The following is a 17,240-nucleotide window of genomic DNA, read 5'->3' on the forward strand; positions in this document are numbered from 1 at the left end:
AGGAAGAATTGTGGATAGGTTTGACAATCGATAGGGGGATCCTGTTTGTCTAGGGGGATGATGGAGGAGGAGTGGTTTGGGGGTGGGTTTGGAGAGGTGGAAACGATTAATTTCTTAAGTTTACGATGATGGAGGATTTATGGATTTATAGGTAGATAGGGGATGGGTCGGGAGGTACTTGGAAGGAATGTTGGTTTGGGATGCAACTGGTGCGGCGAGAGATTCCTTGAGCTGTGATAAATGTGGCATTCTTCTCGTTTTTGATATACGATACTTGGATATTGCGAGGGACTGTATGACGTTGTATACGCAGTTATTACGTGTTTGAGTTTTGATACGGGAAGTGGAGATGGAGTTCGATGGTAGTTTTAGAATGTGTATAAAAAAATTTTTGAGGAAGCTTACACTGGATAGGAGGTACAACGAATTTCTGTTTTGAATTTGTATGATAGTTAATATTATTTAACTTAATGTTAAGTAATGTTAAGTAATTTTTTTGTAATTTCAATAATATTTCATCTATCTTTTCGTATTATATTCATAATCATTTTAAAAGGATTTTTACAATCTAATATTAGCTATATAAAAAGTGATTATTAAAAATAACTAGAAAAATCTAGGGATCACTAGTTTGCATTCGTATAATTTTAAAATTTTACGAACGTTTTATAATTAAAAATTCAAATATTAAAAATTACGTACGATTAATTAACCATTTGAATCATTTTTCATTGTCTTATCTGATAAAATAAGAAATATTTCTTTCAATATTCGACATTTACTCAAATATAAATTGCACGATATTCCTCCAAAGAGGATAAAAAAAAAGATGTATCAAAATGAAAAAGATCCGTTCCAAACTTTCCCTCCAAAAGTTAGGCGGAAAAGGAAACGAGCGGAGAGCGAAGAGAAAAAGAAAAAGAGAAACAGAAACTTGGAGGCACAATCTTCTCACCGAACCCTCGAAATAATCTCAACAAATAATCCTCGCAATCCAGGCGCGACTGCGACCAGCTTCGAGTCACGCTCGCTCTCCTAAAGCGACCGTTGGAGACACACAAAAGAGAATCGCCCCGCTCTCTGAATGGACTTTTCCAGGTATTCGAGGCCGGAAGATTCCACCGTGTGGAGAGGCCTCCGCGTGAAAAAGCTTGGCTGACAGAAAGAAAGAAACGGATGAAGCCTAAGGAGGGCGCGAACGGAAAGATCAACGCTGAACGCGATGAAACAAGGGTCTGTCATAAGGTATTTACTTTGAAAATTTTAACGAGAATCGAACGAATTTGAGAAAACTCGTAAACTATAATATCGCAATCATTTGTCTGTCAAATCTTATTCCATAACTTTTTAAATTATTTCAAGTTTCTCCATCGATTAATAAAAATATTATCTTACTTAATTTACAAAATCTCGTAATTTCACTAATAATATTAATTCTATTATGCAAGGAAATACAAGTAATTCGTTATTATCGGATTGATTGCAAGAAAACTTGCTTCCTTTCTTTCTTTCAAATCATAATAGCGTGCATTGAATGTATAATCAACTCTCACGGTGATGAAGATTTACTAGTCCAGTGAAAAGCTACTAAGCCTGTCCACCTAGATGACACCGGTCATCTCGTATCTAGAATGCATTTCCATACATTAACCCTCCACGTAGTCCGCATTGCAAGTTTTTCTTTTCTCTTTCCTCTATCGTGATCCATCGTGTTCCCCAGTTTTCTCTTTCTTTCACGACCTTATTTTGTTTCATTGCTTCTTTTTTTTATGACTTCGTTTTATTTTTACTCTTCGAGGTTCTTTTTCTATTATTGTTATTCTTTTGTAGAAAGTTTATTCTAGTTTTTTTATCCTTGTTGCAAAAGAATTACAGCGAATAGATAAAGGACAAAATTTTAGATAAAAATTATTTGTACATGCTATGATAATCAAATTTCAAATTTTTGTCAATTCTCTGTTTTTAAAATTCCGCAAAAATATGCAAAAATTTGGAACAATCAATTATTAAAATAATAAGTTGTATTTAAATATCTCATAAATTTTCATGATCAAACAATGGATATTTGATTAAAAAATTTCGTTATTTCAAATTGTCTCCTTACTCCCTTTTATTTCCTCTCTCTATTCACGCTAGACCCAAGTTTTCCTAGAGTTATGATGGATAAGCTATGCACGAAGAAAATAACACAGTGGGGTGGTTTCATCCGACGAGCGGAGATTCCCGTGCCGTTCCTCGAGGATTCCACAGTAGGCTGATCGGAATTTATCGGACCATAAGGCACTTTTATAACATCCCAGGCCACTGGCCTCAGTTCTCTAGGCTTTACGCGTATGCACAGCGTTAAAACGCCACCTAAATTTCGTATCGTTTATAGTGGCTCCTTTCTTTCTATTATTTCGTGGCAGGTGTTCCTTCGCAGGTGTGTGGGTCTGGGCACGAGATATATATATTTTTGGTGGCAAAGAGGGAGAAATATTTATCACGAACGGCCACCAGAGAGCAAGAATTTAAAAGTTTCCATTTTATTCTATTTCTTTAATTAATTGATAAACTCTTTACTTTCCACGATAATTTTTTAAAACATTCCTTTGCCTATCGTAAAAGAAAAATATCCAATCATATTTACAAAAAATAATTCAAACGAAATCTCAACAAGATCTAATTTCATGTAAAAAGAATAATTTTCACGTACGACACATTTAAATATCGATCATCCCACGAAATTCGAAATTGGAAACGAGCCTCCGCTGGAGATCCTCCTCCAAAATTCTTTCCAACTTATCAATCATCCATCTTCCGGGACTCTCCTCCTCCTCCTCCTCCTCCTCCTTGGACACGATCGGCCTCCAGACGAGATCATTAATAAAAATCGAAGCGCGATATCGGTAAGCATTTAAAGAGCGTGACGCGAGCTACGGGATAAGTGTCAAGTATCGGAGCAAAAGTTCAAACTCATCCAAGGTTTGGTGGGGGCAAAGGTTTTCTGGGAATTATGACGAGTTGTACGCTGACTAGTTCCCGCCGGGTGGTACGGTGAGGCCGGGCCTCATATTCGGTAATTAATTACAACCGGCGTCGAAGCTCGTATCCTTCGATCCTCACCCGAGATATCGGCAGGTATGCGTGCGTGTACTTGCGTACGACAAGTTTTTCTTCACCGGCGTGCGTGGTACACGGAGGTGAGTCACGGTGAAGGATTAACAAGGTTTCGTGTACATTGCGTTAAGTTGCGTTCCCTACTCAATTTCTCGCCTACGAGATTTGAAAAAAAAGGACTAAATCATTTTTTGTGGGCGAGAAAAATTTAGATTTGGAAATTATAACTATAAATATAACGTTTAAAGTTGAAAGGTTATTTTTTAGATCAAGTCAAAATTAAAAGAAGATCAAGAAACGGTGTAGTAAATATTACAGTAAATACTTATATTTATTTATTTAAGTTACGAAACATTTTTCGAGCACAATTGAGGTTAGGATTGATCTCGCCCCCATCCAGAAGATGGAATAATCAGTCGATTCGATCGAACGTTTCTAAATATCGTTGAATCTGGCGATATTTATATGTAATACGGACAAAAATACGCTTTAATTTCAGCGTAACCCATCGCGACGAAGGCGCGGCCGGCCTAAGGGCACGACCACCTCTCGTCTACACGTGTATTCATATTAGCGCTTAACAGGCCTCTCTTGCACACATTGTGCGCCCGCAACGTGGAATATTATTCACCAACGTGGCCACGGATTAAATAATTTATGATAATCAAAAAAACGAGACGTAAGTCACCCGTGATGCCGTGCTGATTCCTACACGATGTAATTACAGTGTTTACCAGTATGCCAGGGTACCACGTCCGCCACGTTATTGGACGCTTTACTTATGAGACGGCGGTCCACTTTTTCCCCTCCTTCTTATCCTCTTTTTCATTTTCTTTCTTTCCTTCTTCTTCTTCTTTTTCTTTTTCTCCTCCTTCTTTTCTTCCTTCGTTACGACGTAGTCGAGGCGCGAAATTGATGGGAGGGTACGCGTGAAAAACCATTCGAAAGTGGAATTAATATATACGATCGAGGAAATCGCGCGTTAGGGGGGAACGGTGTAATAAACATCGTTTTATCATTCATTTCTCTGTGGAAATATTGCTTGAAGATTCAAGCGTGAATTCAAGTACGATTGAAAACCGTACGAATCTTTTTAATGGGATTAATTGTTAATTGGAACGGTGTATTTTGGAATTTTATTTATTTTCAATCGTATTGGAAAAATTAGGAAGCAAGTTGGAGTAAATTAGAAGGAGATATTAGAGATAAGAAAGTATTTTATAACTTTATTCGTTATTTTATAAAGCATTCTGATAAGATTCCACTCTTAACACCTTATATAGTAGACAGAAATGTTGCGATATTTCTTCCTTAAAATAATTTTTATTAGAATTTTATTTGATAGAACTTTAATCGACACTTAGAAGAAGATTTTAATAATTTACAAAATGATTTCTTGTAAAATTTAAGTTTATCCTTAAATTTAAAAAGAGAGATGCCAACCAATTTCGCTCAACGCTTCTTACATTCTTCGATTTTTTGAAACGTCCAAATGTTTTGATTTATATTCCACGTCTCACCCACGGTTGCAGCCGCGTGATGTTGACTCGTTGACCGGTTTATGCCATTATACCATGCTTCCTCTGATCTCTCTCTTTCTCTCATTCACATCATTCCTCCCTCCCTCCCTCTCTTTCATCGCTGTTCCACGTTTATAATTCTTAATAACACTCGATCGATTACGAAGCGTTTCCAGACGTTATCATTTCACGTCGTCATCCTACAATGTTGCTAAAGTACTTATACTTTAATATTTTATTAGTAGGGAGAATCCATCCGTTTGTCGTTAAGCAGAGCCTAGCTTTCTCGTTTAATCTCAATTTTTTTCAGATACAAGATTTTCGAAAATTTTAACCTACACGCGAGACTAATAATAACGGATTTATTGGGGGATGGAATTAATTTATAATCAGTAAATACAAATTCTAATTGCAGTGGGACATTATTCGAAGCTTGACTGTTCAACAATTTAAATTAATGAAGAAAAATAATCGATTGAACATTCGATACATAATTTAATCATAAGATTCTTGAAATACCATCGAATTCTTTTTTCCTTTCTTTAACACGTTTCGATAAAATACGCATACCTACGTGATACAAATATAATAAATTTTTACTTTCGTAAATTCGACTTGAATAAAAAATTGAAAGGATGAAGGGCCAAAGCATTCCAGACAAACCGTAAAATAAATCTGGTCTGGAATAAGCATAACAGGTAGAGGAAGAATTATAACCGCGACGACAGTTCGAGACGTGTTACGTGTGACGTATGAAAATTCGAAAAGTGGCTGAGGTGAAAAGGGTTGCGGGGGAGGGCGAGCGAGAAAACCGGGGAGAGACTTTATGTACACGAGTCGAGGCAACGGATATACGAGCCATATTACAGACTGCTACTGCACACTTGCCAGGTTTTATAAGGCGCTTAAAATTTTATTCGTTATAAAATTCCCATCGTACCCACCCACCCACCCACTATTGTCACTCGTTCATCCCGGATGCACGTTGGAAATTTGGCGATAAAGGAAGGGATGATTCTTTCGCATCATCCTTCGCTCGTTTCTTTTCTTTTTTCTTTTTCGCCTCTGATTCGTCGAGTTCTCCCTTTCTTAATGATTTTTAGGGGTTATAAAATTATTAGAGTTATTATTAACATCCATCGGATCTCTGGATTTGGATAATAGAATTTTTTAGGATAGATACGTATTATGGGGTAGTAAATTTTTAAAAATTTAATGAGAATTTTTTTCCCTCCCCATGATGCTCATTTTCTTAGAAATATTTATTAAAAAACATTTATCCCAAGTATGTAAACTTTACGTCAAGTTTGAAATAAGAAATTAATATAAATCCCTTCGTTAAAATGAATCACCTTATGCTTGCAACTTATCTTTGTACGTCAACTTATCTTGCTATAAGATACTATCAACTTGCTTTCACAAGGAAAGATCAAAGTTCGATCAACTATGTTTATAGATAAAGCAGAGAACTATTGCTAACTGTTAATTGATATTCATCCTTTTTGATAAGAATAGTCATTGTAACTTTGCGAGACAGCTTGATTAAATTACTTGCTTGTATAGCACGCTATCGCGATAAGCATCGCTATATTTAATTAACAGTTTCTCTTCTCACCGATAGTAATTAACCATCAACTTTTATCTAATCATTGAAAAATTATCAGATACAATAACGTATTAATATAGCAAACACGTTCTTTCTCTTGAATAGAATCCTATAATTAATTAGAAAATTGACGCATAATTTATAATAAATAATCCTCACCAACATCATTTCATTGAAATCAATCCCTCACTTTTCAGAATCTTCCGATAGAAAACCGATATCCATATAATTCACGGATAAATAAAAATTCCTAACTTCGAAATTTGCATCCATCCGATTTTTCGTCCAATTAAAACCATCCGAACCGAAGAGGAGGAAGATTTCGCGCCAAGACTGCTCCAAGCACAATACACGAATACATGTTCGAAATTCGAGGAAAAGGAGAATTAAGATCGCATCGAAAAAGTGTCTCTTTCACAGGTAGCAGAGGGTGGGATTCCTCCAAGGGACGAAAGAGAGGTGGAAGGGGAAGGAAGAGAGGAGGAGGGGAGTCGTCATCAGGGTAGAAGAGTGTGCTCGCACCAGAGCATTGTTACCGAGTTATGTTCGAACGACTGCGCCTGAATTCGACTTAATTTTCCCTAGAAAAGAGATTAAGCGAAAATGGCCGACCGGGGGAGCGCGCTTATTCTTCCGGAAACCTCTTAAAATATTCGAAACTGTTGCCGTAACGTTGCATTGTCGCCTTTCAAAAATCTTCCCTCCTCCTCTCGCTCCTCTCCACTGGTTCCAGCGACGGTTCCAGCGACGCTTAAGCGAATTTTAAACGACTCACGGTTGATTAATTGCGCGTCGCCCGCTGGTCAATCCTTCGGGGCCCCAATCTTTTTTCGATGACGAGAGCAACGAGAGAAACGAAGACTCGTTCCGATTCGTTCCTTGGTAATAATTTGTGAATTGTACAAGATATTAAATTTAAATTTCTTCGAATGTATTTTCGAAAAAAAGAATGGGTTCATTGAAATTTCTGTATTCGTTGAAAATCACTTCTCTCCTATTTAAACGTTCTACCGATTCGTATCATGTAGAAAATCTAAAAGCGAAACGAGCCAGCTAGCCTTCGAGCTTGCCACTCCGCAAGAAACCGAAGAAACACGCTTTAATTCGCGCCAATGAAATTAATTATGAAGATAGAGGAGATCCTGGAGGATGTCGGTCGGCCCTTGCATCCCTCTTCCCTCGTTTCCCGGAGGGAGGCGGCGGCCACGTCCTGTCGGGCTGCAACCAGTTTCGAACAGTTCGACGGAAACCAGTCGAGCGAGAGGAAACAGGGTCGCGGAAGGGAGGTGGGGGACGTGGAAGAAGGATAGACGCTTAGCGGAGGGACTTACGGACACTTGGCCGCTCAATGGCGCGAATTTAAGAGCGCCAGCCGTTACGCTTCTCTTTCGTTAGCATAAATTAATTATATTTCAAGGGAACTGGAAGGGAGAGAGAGAACTGCACGAAATATGAGTTGCTTCTGAAATTATTTTTTGCAAGTTTGATTGTCCGATGATAACTTGATTAATTATTTTTCCAATCGGAAATGCGTTTTTTCTTATTTAATCGATTTAATTATACCATTAATGTAAATAATATCTTACGTTGTTGGTTAGATAGATAATTAAAGTACGATTTTGCGCGAGGTAGTTAATAATATATTTCACCAGAACACCGATTCCAAGAAATGATCGATTCTTGAATTTTGAATTAACGTAACGCAATTATAATTTCCTTTTTCCCTGTAAGTAAAGAGAAAAAGAGGGAGGCTAGGCAGGATCGTTTGAAATATCAGCCGTTTCTCATCTTATCAGCCGGGAGACGTTGTTGCTTCATTGTTTGCACGAGTCGCACCGCAATGCGGTGCTCGCGAGGTGTTCGTAATTTGCCTCGCATGTAAGGAGTCCGTTTCATAATTATCCCCCCGGTCACATTGGAATCGATATTTGCCCCGTGAAGAACGGCCACTCGTAAAACGAGGCCTGGGCTCGGTTTAAACAGGCGTGGCGTACGAGTGATTTGATAAATGAACGGGCGTTTGATAGAATATGAGGAAAGTTGAAAATTTAATGATCTTTGCGAACATTATTTTCAGCGGGGGCTTATCAAGATTTATCGCATAAATGCCTTTGACATTGTATAGAGACGTTATTTTTATTCAAGTAAATAAATTGTATGCGGTAATTGTTCTAAATATAGTTTTACCATTTTATCCGAATAAAAACTGGAATATGTAAATTTGATTATTTGATAATGATTATTAATAGTCATTTCTTGCAATTATATGTAGTGTTCTTTGATCGAATTTCACAACACAAACGAATATACCTCCCAAACTTTTCCGAAAACACAGGAAGCGATAAATATGTAAGAATAATTTATGTCTATCCATATAAATTTGTATACAATTATTAAAAAACAATATTATCAATTTAAAGTATCATTTATAATGCCTCAAAATCACGTTATTTCCATCACCTAAAAGGAAAGAAGAAAATCCAGTTGACAAACCAGTCCCGCTAGAATCTCCATTATCAATATCAGACTATTCAAATCGTTCGAGAACAAAACCAAAAAGTTCTTCAACAAAAAAAAAATGTAAGAAGAAAAAAATATTTTACATATTTTCATATTCGCCTGAAATTTTAACTTCTTTTTTTCAAACTCGAAGAAAATTAAATTTTTCACGTTTTATCTTTGCTTCTATGTAAGTTAGTTAATTAAAATAATAAATTCAAATTGATTTAAAATTACTTGTTATCTAAATTTCAAGAGTTTTATAAAAAGAATAAATTCCAGAGCAACATTTTGGAAATCCAGTTTTGGCTTACAAAAATATCGAAAAGTTTACTTTAGAATTCGAAATTTACACTTACGACTTGCAAAGATATCAAATACTTCTCTAACTCGAAGTTCTCAAAAAGTTTCAAGATCCCATCCCTGAAAAAAGGATCGACAAAAGTATCCACGACCGATCGACCGTGCACAATCAACGAAAAAAAAAAAGAAATAAAAGGCATCCGGCTAGAATTAAGGAACGAAAATTAAGCTTGATTAATGTCGAGCAAAATCGTTCACAAATTCCACGTATAATTCGCGTGAATTATCCTTTGAAGGATGCACATATAACTCTCAAATTTCATTGCTTCATATTCGATTAAAACACATTTGTATACTTTATTCATTCATGGATGAAGAATATCTTACGCGACGACTTTTGCATTTCTTCTCTTTTGCAATGCGTATAATCTTAACCGTTCAACGACGAGTAATACGTCACGAAGAAACGGGAATTTTTTGATGTTAAACAAATTTAAATTTAAAAAGTTAAAATAATTTTCTTGCATTCGTGGATGACTTTTATCACCGGTCGAAGGGTTAACGAAACCATCTGTCGTCGAGGAACACGCTCGCTCGGTTCGTGTCTGTGGAAATCGGCGCGGATAGGTTTTGAGGTCGCGTCCAGTTCGTGCACGGGCGCGCACAATAAGCGAAGTGGACTTAGATTGGGCTAATTAATTAATGCGCACGTCCTGTCTCGTCCCGCCTAATTATCTCGCTTGTCAGCTCGACCGTCGTTCGCCACACCGTTAATACGTCTCTTTCTCTCTCTCTCTCTCCACGAGCATTCCACACGTTTGCCGTCTCGCTCCATCCAGCGCGGCGCTCGTGTCGGCCGTCCTTTATTACCTTTGCTCCGTCTCGTTCCTAGCTCCGGAACGGATCGTATCCGTGCGTGTTTCTCGTTCGTTCGCGACCAGTGTATCTGTCCTTCTCCATCCGTAATTATAATCAGGCTAATTGTGACGTCAGGCACAGGAAGGCTACACCTAGAAAAATCGGACGACGTCCACACGAGATATACCTACATACCCACGTCCTACGATCGTTTAAAGCGATACTGATCTAACGCGCATACGGAGATACGTATCTGAATGTACGAGAGCGCGTTATGGTGGTGGCATGGTGATTTGATCGTGGAATGTTTGAGGTTATGGAATGTTCGTGTCAAGTTGGCTCAAGTTGGTGGGGATAAAACTTTTGACTTGATCGTATAGTTTAATATAATTAGTAGTTTGATATGTTGTTATATTTATTAATTTATTATCGTTAATATTACAGTAGAACGTGGAATGTTGATTAGTCGAGTGAATTGACTGTTATTATTATTAAGTATACGTATTATATAAAAATATTTATATTTGAAAATTAGTTAATAATTAGTACTTAGAATATATATATTATAAAAGTACTTGAACGAAAGAAAAATGAATTTTTTTAATTAGATATTGTTAATAATTAAAATGAATGTTGTAATAATTAAAATAGATCAGTTGAAATTATTAACGAAATTTTAAAAGTTACGATAAATTTGTAAAATTATTAGTAAATTTTATAGTTTTACGATCTCTGAAGCGAAACAAGAAAAAATGCAACAGGCTCAACGCGGAGCAACATTTTCCTTCCAATCTCTCTCTTTCCTTGCTTTCCAATTAAAAACAACAAAGAAGACAGACGCAGCAATCGTGTCGAGTTTCACGCTTTGCCCATTTTACATTTTTCTCCATTCCGTATAAGAATACCAAGAATCTCACTCACGACCGTATCAAAAATACAAAAATTTCTTTAACCGTCGCAAAAATATCTAAAACTAAGCCAATTATCTAACATAACCTAAACTGAATAACCTCGGAATAAGAATAAAGAAAAGAGAAGCAAGAGATCCTATTATCGTCATGTAAATAAAATTACGGTTTATTTTCGCGAACAATTAGATCTCGTTCCGGTAAAGCATCAAGAAAGGTTCTTTCTTCTCCTAAACAGCCTCGAATCTCGCGGTTCATTAATCTCGAAGAATGCATAGGCGGCGTAGACCCGAACGCCCTCCTCCTCTGCCTCCTCGAAAAAGGATCGTCCGCGCTTCTCCACTACCAGAATCTTGAATTCGAGTGGGAACATCGATGCGTGTTCGGACAATTGTCGATCGGTCGCGTGCGAAATTATGCGTGATAAACGCGCCACGAAGATCGATTTGTCGAGCGAATTAACCGAATGAATCTCGATCAACGTATCGCCCCCTAATGTGATTACTCTTTCTTCCTCGTTTTCGATCCTGCTCGCGATAATGGTAATCGTAATAATGGGCATAACGACGACTCTCTGGTAGGTAAGTCACGCGAGTTTTTCCGCGATGGTGGGGCAGGCGGAAGTGGCGCCGAAGTAGTGGAAAAAGTACGAACTAGTGGAATATCTATAGTTGGAGTTATGAGAATGAGGCGATTATACAGATTTGGGGAAACGGTTCTTTTCCTTCTTCTTAATAGTTTTCGTCGATTATGCTTCATTCTGGGTTTCGTTTCGATAAATAAAATAAATAGAAAATCATGATTTGAAGATGGAAAAAAAGAAAACAAAGAATGTGGCATGGTTAATAGAATTGATTGATTTCTTGGAATTCCGAGATGGAATTTAATGACTTTTTTTTAAAATAGAATTTTCATTTTTATGATACTTATCATCAAGTCAGTTAAAAATTAACTGAAATAAGTAGAAAGTGGATAATTAATTGTAAATGACGATTAATTTTTAAATTTCAAATTAATTTAACGAACTGCAATCAAATTTAATTTTTTTTTTTCCATACAGAAGAAGAAATCCTAATTATGAAAGGTTAAATTATTATTATTATTATTTTAATCTTAAATTAAATGATTTTATGAAACATAAATTGAAGGAGTCGTAGAAACGTTTAATTAATATATAAATTTATATTATAATTTCTTACCATTTATTCTTGCTCGAACAATAAACAATTATTTTTGTTTGTTCAATCTATTTGATCATTATGACTTACTGATAAAGTACAAAAAGGCATTAAAAGTAATTAACAAATCGAAATGGAAGCGTGCATTATTACATGCATTATCGATTTCTTAATGTTTCCTAACGTTTCTTAACGTTGAAAAATATGCAAATCTCGCATAGCATACCGCTCAAACGAAGTTAATTACTTATTTCTTCCAACGTATGGAAAGATATAAAAGTTGGAAGCCATTTTTCACTGGAGTAATCAACCTTATCCATAAATTTCTTTCAACTTTAGTCGTATATCTAGCGATAAATTAAACAACCGATATGCAAATGAAATTACTATAGCTAATAAATACGATAATTTTACAATAACTGTTCTATTAATGTCGAAAGTTTTACTTTTAACTCTACAGCTGCACACGTCAAACACCTGATAAATCTATTATTTTATTAATTTCCATCTGGGAAATAATCATCGATATCATCAAAATACATTTCTTTTTATTAAGAATTTTACAATTTTACAAATCGTAATCAGTTCTTCAACTTTTGCTCTGGAGACAATTAATGACGATTCGTTAGATTTTTCCAACTAAAGATCGTTGTTAAAAGTATTATTATTTAATTATTATTATGGGATTGAACGTAAAGGGATACACGGAAAGTATTCGAGCAGTACGCAAGACGCGTCAAGTCTCGCGATCTGGAATTCGAATGGACGAATCGAGCGTGTCGCGCACGAAGAATAAACGAGAAGGGAGCCAAGCGTAGAGTTGAAAATGAATTATGGAGGAATGTGGCGAAAAATATGTACTGGTTCGATTGGCGCGCGCGCGCGCGCACCTTTTCCCACGAGTTGTAGAGCGCGGAGTGCTTCCGATCAGAAATAACGAATGCATTAACCTCACTACTGTTAGATGGCCGGGAATAAGTGGAGCTGCACGAATTTGAAATCTTGAAACAAATACAAAGTAGTATTTTATTCAGAAAGAAATGGATTCAACGTTGGAACGTTGTTGCAAACAGATAGGTCGAGTTTTGGCGAGTTGTATTGTGAAATTTGAATAACGGAGAGGAAACTGTAAATCGATATTTTATGTGAGTGAAGAATGATTAGGGAGGAGTAGAATATTTTTTAGAAATAATTTTATGATGCATGATGTATTTTTTTTTTCGTAGAAAAATGAGGTTAGAAATCTGTTAACTCTTTTCTTAACTAACTATTTTAGTGTTTAAGAATATAAAGTTAAATAGTTATAAGAAATTGATTGAAAAATTGATTAAAAATTGATTGAAGAATAACGCGTAAAATATTAATATTCTTTCTCATTTATAAATATATAAATATTTATTCGTCCGTGATGTGTTTTTATTCTCTAAAAAGTTCATCTTCCTTTCTCTCTAATATTAGAAACGATGATTTAGAAACCAAAATTAAACATTATTTTTCAATAATCAACCATACATGGAGAGAAACATCGACGAATTTTTCAAATGAGTACAAAAAAATCTTCCATGTAGTTAAATGACATTTAACAATGTTCCTCATTATTGTGCTTAATAAAAACACGATCCTATAAGCAAATTTATTGAAGAACGAAAATGAGGAATAGAAGATCATTTAGCAATTTATTCAATAAACAAGCTCTATAAAAATATCTATAATCACTCAGAATCTTAATTGACAACTAATTTTTACATTACATCGAACATTGTTCAAGTTTTTCGCTTTTCAGATGTTCATTTCCTTACCAATATTATATAAATAAATGAATATAATATTTTCGAATTTTTTTTAAAATCAGATTACTCTACGTTTATAGAAAATTTAAAATGTATAAAAATTTATAGAATACGTACGATTTTTATTTCAGTTCCATTATAATCGTTAATAAAAATTTCAGAAATTCGTTCAAAAATTATTTATTTTAATCGAAAAAATCGTTATTTCTTAACCTAAATTTAAAAAGAAAACAAACTATCAATTTTCTTCGTTCGTTATTTTAATAATACTTCTCTTCCTTTATTTAATAGTTACTGTTGTTCAAATATTCCTTCAAAAGTCATTCATTTTAATCGAAAAATGCTTGTAACCTAGCGCTTAACATTCGTCAAACTTTCGATCTTTAAACCTTTTTCTCCTCTCTCTCAAAGGATACACGTAAACGCATTTTTTCCAACAAAAGAAAAATCCGATGACAAAAGTAACTCGATCCTTTCGAATCGAACACGCTAATAGGTAACGGAAGAGGGGAGGGGGCACGTAGGGGAAGGAACGACTTCCGGCCCACTCGATCCCGATTCCGGGTGCGAGGTATTCACGATAATCAAACGGAATTATGCGTCGTGGGGCAACGGACTAACCGATCCCACAAATCAAAATATATATCCACGAGGTTCGCTGCACGTCGATCGAACCCTCTCCGGAACCGATGAATCGAAGGGTGATGAAGATTCGGTTATGTCGGTGTAATAAAGGGACCCTGCCGGTCGATCAGGCGTGTTGCAACGATACGAAGAGGAGGAGGAGGAGAAGAAGAAAAAGAAGAAGAAGAAGAAGAGGAGGATAATAACGGAATAAAAGAAAGAGTGCCGGGGAACAGGTAGAGAATTTCCGGGGCGCTTTGGATTCCCTCACCCCTTTCGCTCGCATAAATCGAACGACAAACGAACATTAACGCGGGGAAGGAAGGGGCGAAAGGCAGGGCACGGGCCCTTTAAAGACCGCAACGTACTTTAATTGTATCGTTGAGACTCGGCCGGTTCGAGGAGAGGAGAGGAAATGTTTTTGGCAACCAGGCATGGAAACGGAGCAGAGTGTGTATCGTGTATCGTGTATTTTAAGGTATTTGGGCCGTGGCAGGGGCCCTGGCACTGTTTCTATTATTGTCTCTGGAAGGGTGGCAGCCCCCTTTTTGCCTTTCGGTCTACCCTCGCGCACACGAAGGATTCTATTCATGGAGGAGATCACGAACCGATCCACGAACAGCATTCATCCTCCACTTCTGATTCAGGGAATCGAGAAGAAGTGACAACTTCTCTCTCTTATGGCCACGGTGTGTCTGTCTGGACCAGATGGGAGGGGGACAATGCGGGGAATCAAGGGCAACGGTGTCATGGGTGTGGGAATCTTTGGTGAAACAGAGCCGTGACCTGGCTTTACTCTCGCAAGAAATGCATGTTAATACGAGGAGGATGGAGAGCAAGAACAGAAACGAGGATTTCGAGAAACTGTTTGAGGGGAGAGATTTTCCATTCGAATCTCTTTTCCCATGCTCCCGATGTTGTTCTTTGATGAATGTTTTTAAGAAAATTGATTATTTTTGATAAAAGAAAAAATAAGACTTAATTATCAAGCGAAGTACAAAATCTTGCATAGAAATTTCTTACGTCTTTCCTTCGAATCCGAAATCAAATCATCGATTCAAATAAAATCTTTCTCATCAGAACAGAAACCGATCGATGCAACGCAATGTCAAATTTCGTCATTAATCGAACGAAATCCCTTCTGCCTTTCTTCTTTTCCATCCCTTCGAACGACAAGTGCACTGTGGAAATTAACGATGCGAAAGGAAGAAACGCGGTGTGCAGCCGCACAGCGGGAAATTTGAATGTGAATTCGAGCTGCGTCGCGTGCTGCCATGGATCCAGGAAAGGAATTTGCATACCGAGCAGAAAGGTACGGATGAAAGCTCGTGGCTGCTTTTGTTGGGAACGTGCTACACCTTGGGGACGATTTCTTCGATATCCGTAACGGCCATTACGGTTCTAAACGATTTTCGAAGCCCCCCCTCCCCCCTTTTTGAGTCTTGAACCACGTCGTTTTGGAAAAAATTGGATACGCACGAATGAAAATTTGACGGATACGGAATCTGAAGAAATTTGGAGGCGTACGTACCTTGTGTCGTGGACTGTTCAATCCACCCTGAAAGCCTTCCATTTAAAACTCGAAAACGGCCCTCGATATCCCGCTAACGCTTCCACCTATAAACGAAACAATATTATTAAATTGATCCAAGATACGTGTTTCTTTTTTTCTTTAACGAGAAAGAGAGATCTATCAGTCACGATATAATGATAATATAGAAACAATTATCCTAATTAATTCTCCTTTTAATTAATATCGATTAGAATAGATCGGGGAAAATTAAAAAGAAAAAGAAATAAATAAAACTGATCCATTCTTGCCTCCACCCGTCCCAACACTCGACCTTCCAATCGTCGAATAAATTTATTCAAACGATGTCGCGACACGCGCGACCCCGACGATCCACTCGTTCGAATCACCTCGAGCGAAAGCTTCGTATCATCATAGATTTATTCCGGCACGCGCGAAAATAAAAAAAAGAAGGAGAGAAAGGGAGGAGGAGAAGAAGAGGAAGGCGAAAAGATGCAAATCGGGGAGGAGGGCTCTCGCCGCGTGCCAAACGGATGTCGCAAGATCCTCGCGCGCGACCAGGATCGAACTCGAGAGGGTGAGGAGTTGTTATTCAAATAGGAATGGATGGCGGAGATTAGAATTAGAATCGACGATTTTTGGACACGTGCCTGTGCATCGAGCGGTTCCTCGAAAGGGAGGGAAAATATTCAAATTTCCTGATCGGGTTTTTGGGAGAGACAGGAAGTGGCGCTTTTGTGGCTCGTGATTTATTTCCACGATGCGCCTGCCATCCCCGGATTATAATTAAAATCGGGAACACGAGGCTGGAACGTGTGCACGGAATTTATTTCCATGCGTAAAGTCGAAAAGGGCGAACTCGAACAGCCACTGTATCCACACACAATTAAATATTAAGTGGGATATATATACATACATACATTTAGAATTTCGATATTTTAAATTATTCCAATTAATTATTCCCTCGATTTCGAAAAATAAAACCGGATTACGAATACCGTCTACCATTTACTCCGATATTTCGATCTGTCCCACGAAGAGATCTGAGAATCGCGTCACGCTCTTAACAAAATAAAATAGAATCGATGCCGATCGAAGGAAGATCAAAAATTCCTGAGATCGCCCGAATAAAACCTCCTTCTCCCCTCCCTCCATTCCAAATCGATCGTTATACCAACGATCTATCCGACGCCATTGTCGAGGGAAATCGCGGGAATAAAGTACAATCGTCGCGAAACTCCCCTGCTTTAAACCTGTTCGAATCCCGTAATCGTCACCCACGAATCCTCCTTCAACGACACGTCCTCCCCCCGCCCCCTCCCCG

General features: G+C 37.3%; 1 protein-coding gene across 8 annotated transcripts in view; it reads right to left on the reverse strand.

Annotated features, from left to right (window-relative positions):
• Positions 1-17,240, reverse strand: part of LOC108000131 (zinc finger homeobox protein 4) — a 420,790-nt gene that overhangs the window by 287,341 nt on the left and 116,209 nt on the right. For 7 of the 8 annotated variants that reach the window (XM_062081638.1, XM_062081639.1, XM_062081645.1 and 4 more), the window contains one exon: positions 15,917-16,002. The exons of the other annotated variant lie outside the window; for it this stretch is intronic. The gene's annotated coding sequence lies outside the window, so the exon portion shown is untranslated. The remainder of the gene's footprint in view (positions 1-15,916; positions 16,003-17,240) is intronic. 8 annotated transcript variants of the gene reach the window in all.

Source organism: Apis cerana, linkage group LG11 (assembly GCF_029169275.1).
Source record: "Apis cerana isolate GH-2021 linkage group LG11, AcerK_1.0, whole genome shotgun sequence".
Taxonomy (NCBI): Eukaryota; Metazoa; Arthropoda; class Insecta; order Hymenoptera; family Apidae; genus Apis; species Apis cerana.